Below are 5,906 nucleotides of genomic sequence, written 5' to 3'. Positions count from 1 at the left end.
AATAAAAGATATATAATTAAAAAAGAAACTTTAACTTTGAGATAAGAAACAAAAGAAAAATGAAAATGAAGACAAATAAGTTAGAAATAGAGATCAGAAAAATTGCAGAGCTCCTGTAACATGCTGGATAAGGAGGCTATTTTTTCAAATATTGCAAAGGTAGGGAAGATCCCCTTTAATTATTTTTTTGAAACTGTTTAATTTTGTCACCTTATTTCCATTTTCTGTTTAAGAGTCTATGGAAGAACAGCTTAAGACTACTCACTGGTAGGTTGTTCCTACCCATTCAGCGGCCTGAGCAGTGGGAGCTGTAAAGCAGACTCCAGTGGGTGGCTAAGTGCTCCAGTCCTCAGCAGGGAAGTGCTGAGTAGGGACAGAGGACACCTGCACAACTCCAGACCCGGCTGTGACCTCAGGTTGAATAGCAGTGAGCTCAGGACTTGGAGCCGTCCATCCACCTTGAAATTCCTCCTTGTCACGGTCTTTTCAGCAGTAACCTGCTCTTCTTTCCAATCTCTTGGAAGCAGGATCTCTGTGCAAGGAGAGATGAGGCATGACCACCTGCAGGAGTTCATAGGGTGGTGCCACACATGCTCAAAACTTCCCCAGGTCCGCATTCACCACCTCAGACCTGCTGAGTGTGCTCCCTCATTATGGCATGGGCTGGGAATGCCCGCATAGCACAGAGGAGAGTCTGTGTTACCCAGGGCAATCGTAAGACATCTTTGTGAGAGGCTGGTGTTCGGCCCTGGGATCAGTAACCACCAGAAGACAACCCCAGGATGGTTGCCCAGATCCGGGTCATGAAGCTTCTGAGAGCAAAGCACCAGCAGGAGGAGTGGCTCCAGTAGCAGCAGCAAACCTTAAGAGCTCTCTGGCCAATGTTCCTGGAGGATATGATTCTGACGTCATTGTGGCAACAATGGCACGAGCTGCCAGCAGAAGCATCTCCCAGGTCTCTTCAGATTGATAAGGTAATGCCATCACTTTTCCTTTTGTAGATGACTGTTCCATTTGGAAATGAAGCTTGGTGCCACCCACCTGGTTTTCGGCTGCAAGGAATTTGGGAGCATCCTTCTACATTATTTGTAGGACATCACGGGCTCTAGATGTTCTAAAAGTTTCCCTTTAAGTTATGATAGAGACCCAGAACAACATTGTATGGACTCTTCTGGGTACTGCAGAAAGGCTCTTTTAATTTTGTCAGGCTTATTTTATCCATCATAAGAAAAAATGAATAATTCATTTAAAACTCATTTTTAAGGCAGTGTTTTGAAAGGGAATAAACAATATTTTAGTGATAAAACTAATCTCTAAAATCTAATTTCACTTGAAATTATTTTTATTATGTGGAGAATTTCATTTGCAGAATACAATCTATCCATTGAAATATTTCAGTTATTAAGCAGCAGAACAAAACAACGCTGCCATTATATAGTATTGAGAACTAAGAGATGAGAGCTGATTCTTTTAGCCAACATGGGCTTTGGTAAGACTTGCCTGTTAACCCACAAGTAAAGCTCAATGGATGCAGGACAATGTACTATTGACCATAAAAGCTTTAAGATGTTGTAAACATTTTTTCGTAAAGACTTACTTATTTACTTTAGAGAGAGAGGGAGAGCAGGAGGAGGGGCAGAGAGAGAGGGAGACAAGCAGACATCCAGAACCTGGATGTGGGGCTCCATTCCAGGACCCTGAGATCATGACCTGAGCCGAAACCAGGAGTTGGATGCTTAACTGACTGAGCCACCCAGGTGCCTGAAGAGCAGGGAATATTGTTTCCTTTTTTTTAAAATTTAAATTCAATTCATTAACATATAATATATTAGTTTCAGAGGTAGAGTTCAGCAATTCATCAGTTTTATATAATACCCAGTGCTCATTACATCATGTTCCCTGCTTACTATCCATCACCTGGTTACCCCACCCCTTCACCCCCTCAGTTTGTTTCCCATGATTAAAATCTCTTATGGTTTGTCTCCCACTCTGATTTCGTCTAGTTTTATTTTCCCCTCCCTTTCCCTATGATCCTCTGTTTTGTTTCTTAAGTTCCACATATGAGTGAAATCATATGATAATTGTCTTTTTCTGATTGACTTATTTCACTTAGCATAATACCCTCCAGTTCCATCCACATCATTGAAAATGGCAAGATTTCATTTTTTGATGGCTGAGTAGTATTCCATTGTGTATATATACTACATCTTCTTTATCTATTCATCTGTCGATGGACATCTGGGCTCTGTCCATAGTTTGGCTATTGTGGATATTGCTGCTATGAAGATTGGGCTGTTCAGATCATTACATTTGTATCATTGAGGTAAATACTTGGTAGTGCAATTGCTAGGTCGTATGGTAGCTCTATTTTCAACTTTTTGAGGAAACTCCATACTGTTTTCCAGAATGGCTGCACTAGCTTGCATTCCTACCAACTGTGTAAGAGGGTTCTCCTTTCTCCACATCCTCGCCAACATCTGTCATTTCCTGATTGTTAATTTTAGCCATTCTGACTGGTGTGAGGTGGTATCTCCTTGTGGTTTTGATTTGTATTTCCCTGAAGGCGAGTGATGTTGAGCATTTTTTCATGTGTCTGTTGGCCATTTATATGACTTCTTTGGAGAAATATCTGTTCATGTCTTCTGCTTATTTCTTGATTAGATTATTTATTCTTTGGGTGTTGAGTTTGATAAGTTCTTTATAGATTTTTGGATATTAGCCCTTTACCTGATGAGACATTTCCAAATATATTCTCTCATTCTGTTGGTTGTCTTTTGGTTTTGTCAACTGTTTCCTTTGCTGTGCAAAAGCTTTTTTATCTTGATGAAGTCCCCCAACAGTTCATTTTTGCCCTTGCTTCCTTTGCTTTGGAGACATGTCTAGCAAGAAGTTGCTGTGGCTGAGGTCACAGAATTTGCTGCCTGTGTTCTCCTCTAGGATTTTGATGGATTCTTGTCTCACATTTAGGTTTTTCATCCATTTTGAGTCTATTTTTGAGTGTGGTATAAGGAAATGGTCCAGTTTCATTCTTCTGCATGTGGCTGTCCAATTTTCCCATTTGTTTAAGAGACCGTCTTTTTTCCATTGGATATTCTTTCCTGCTTTGTCATGGATTAGTTTACCATAGAGTTGAGGATCCATTTCTGGGCTCTCTATTCTGTTCCATTGATCTATGTGTCGGGTTTTGTGCCAGCACCATACGGTCTTGATGATTACAGTTTTGTAATACGGCTTGAAGTCCAGAATTGTGATGCCACCAGCTTTGGTTTTCTTTTTCAATATTCCTTTGGCTATTCAGGGTCTTTTGTGGTTTCATACAAATTTTAGGATTATTTGCTCCAGCTCTGTGAAAAGAGTTGATGGCATTTTGATAGGGATTGCATTGAATGTATAGATTGCTCTAGGTAGCATAGACATTTAAAAAATATTTGTTCTCCTAATCCATGATCATGGAATGCTTTTCCATTTCTTTGTGTCTTTCCCAGTTTCTTTCATGAGTGTTCTATAGTTTTCTGAGTACAGATCCTTTGCCTCTTTGGTTAGGTTATTCCTAGGTATCTTATAGTTTTTGGTGCAATTGTAAATGGGATCAACTCCTTAATTTCTATTTCTTTTGTCTCATTGTTAGTGTATAGAAATGCAACTGATTTATGTGTATTGATTTTATATCCTGCCACTTTGTTGAATTCCTGTATGAGTTCTAGCAATTTTCGGGTAGAGTCTTTTGGGTTTTCCACGTAAAGTATTATGTCATCTGTGAAGAGTGAGAGTTTGACTTCTTTGCTGATTAGGATGCATTTTATTTCTTTTTGTTGTCTCATTGCTGAGGCTGTGGCTACTAGTACTATGTTGAACAGCAGTGGTGATAGTGGACATCCCTGTCATGTTCCTGGCCTAGGGGGAAAAGCTCTGTTTTTCCCCATTGAGAATGATATTCACTGTAGGCTTTTAGTATATGGCCTTTATGATATTGAGGTATGTTCCCTGTATCTCTATATTGTGAAGAGTTTTAATCGAGAAAAGATGCTATACTTTGTCAAATGCTTTTTCTGCATCTATTGAGAGGATCATATAGTCCTTATCCTTTCTTTTATTAATGTAGTATATCACATTGATTGATTGGTGGATGTTCAACCACCCTTGCAGCCCAGGAATAAATCCTACTTGGTCGTGGTGCATAATCCTTTTAATGTACTGTTGGATCCTATTAGCTAGTATCTTGGTGAGAATTTCTGCATCCATGCTCATCAGGGATATTGGTGGAGTCTTTGGTTTTGGAATTAGGCAATGCTGGCCTCATAGAAAGAGTTGGAAGTTTTCCTTCCATTTCTATTTTTTGGAACAGTTTCAGGAGAATAGGTATCAATTCTTCTTTAAATGTTTGGTGGAATTCTCCTGGGAAGCCATCTGGCCCTGGGCTCTTGTTTGTTGGGAGATTTTTTGATAACTGCTTCAGTTTCCTTGCTGGTTATGGATCTGTTCAGGTTTTCTATTTCTTCCATTTCAGTTTTGGTAGTTTATACATCTCTAAGAATGCATCCATTTCTTCCAGATTGCCTAATTTGTTGGCATATAGTTGCTCATAATATGTTCTTATAATTGTTTGTATTTCTTCGGTGTTGGTTGTGATCTCTCCCCTTTCATTCATGATTTTATTAATTTGGGTCCTTTTATGTTTTTGATAAGCCTGGCCAGGGTTTTATCAATCATATTAATTCTTTCAGAGAACCAGCTCCTACTTTCGTTAATCTGTTCTATTGTTCTTTTGGTTTTTATTTCATTGATTTCTGCTCTAATCTTTACTAACTCTCTTCTGCTGGGTTTAGGCTCTATATGCTGTTCTTTCTCCAGCTCCTTTAGGTGTAAGGTTAGGTTGTGTATTTGAGACCTTTCTTGTTTCTTGAGAAGAGCTTGTATTGCTTTCCTCTTAGGACAGACTTTGCTGCATCCCAAAGGTTTTGAACCATTGTGTTTTCATTTGTTTTGTGAATTTTTAAAATTCTTCCTTAATTTCCTGGTTGACCCATTCATTCTTCAGTAGGATTCTCTTTAACCTCCATGTATTTGAGTTCTTTCCAAATTTCTTCTTGTGATTGAGTTCCAGTTTCAAAGCACTGTCATCTGTAAATATGCAGATAATGATCTCATTCTTTTGGTACCAGTTGAGACCTGATTTGTGACCCAGTATGGAATCTATTCTGGAGAGTGTTCCATGTGCACTCAAGAAGAATGTGTATTCTGTTGCTTTAGGCTAGAGTGCTTTGAATACATCTGTGAAGTCTATCTGGTTCAGTGTGTCATTCAAAGCCCTTGTTTCCTTGTTGATCTTCTGCTTAGATGAGTTGTCCATTTTAGTGAGTGGGGTGTTAAAGTCCCCTACTATTATTGTATTATCAATGTGTTTCTTTAATTTTGTTATTAATTGCTTTATATAATTGACTGCTCCCATGTTAGGGAGCATAATTAAATTATGATATAATGTCCTTCCTCATCTCTTATTACAGTCTTTGATTTAAAATCTAATTTGTCTGATATAAGGATTGCCACCCCAGCTTTCTTTTGATGTCCATTAGCATGATAAATGTTTTTCCATTCTCTCACTTTAAATGTGGACGTGTCTTTGGGTCCAAAATGAGTCTCTTGCAGACAGCATATCAATGGGGCTTGCTTTTCTATCCAATCTGATACCCTGTGTCTTTTGATTGGGGCATTTTGTCCATTTATATTCAGATTAACTTTTGAAAGATATGAATTTAGTGCCATTGTATTGCCTGTAAAGTCACTGTTTCTGTATATTGTCTCTGTTTCTTTCTGGTCTATGTTACTTTTGGGCTCTCTCTTTGATTAAAGGATCCCCTTTAATATTTCTTGCAGAGCTGGTTTAGTGATCACAAATTCTTTTAGTT

At 38.6% G+C, this 5,906-nt stretch overlaps 1 long non-coding RNA gene across 1 annotated transcript in view; it reads left to right on the top strand.

Annotated features, from left to right (window-relative positions):
• The first annotated feature begins 223 nt into the window (after nucleotides 1-223).
• LOC145723278 (uncharacterized) overlaps nucleotides 224-5,906 on the top strand; it is a 15,172-nt gene continuing 9,489 nt past the window's right edge. Inside the window, exon 1 of the long non-coding RNA XR_014148204.1 lies at nucleotides 224-974. This is a non-coding gene — a long non-coding RNA (uncharacterized LOC145723278). The remainder of the gene's footprint in view (nucleotides 975-5,906) is intronic.

This window comes from Leptonychotes weddellii, chromosome 9, assembly GCF_054177405.1.
Source record: "Leptonychotes weddellii isolate Sample4059 chromosome 9, ASM5417740v2, whole genome shotgun sequence".
Taxonomy (NCBI): Eukaryota; Metazoa; Chordata; class Mammalia; order Carnivora; family Phocidae; genus Leptonychotes; species Leptonychotes weddellii.
The sequence above is the reverse complement of the archived record's forward strand: the minus strand, read 5'-3'. Positions and strand labels throughout refer to the sequence as shown.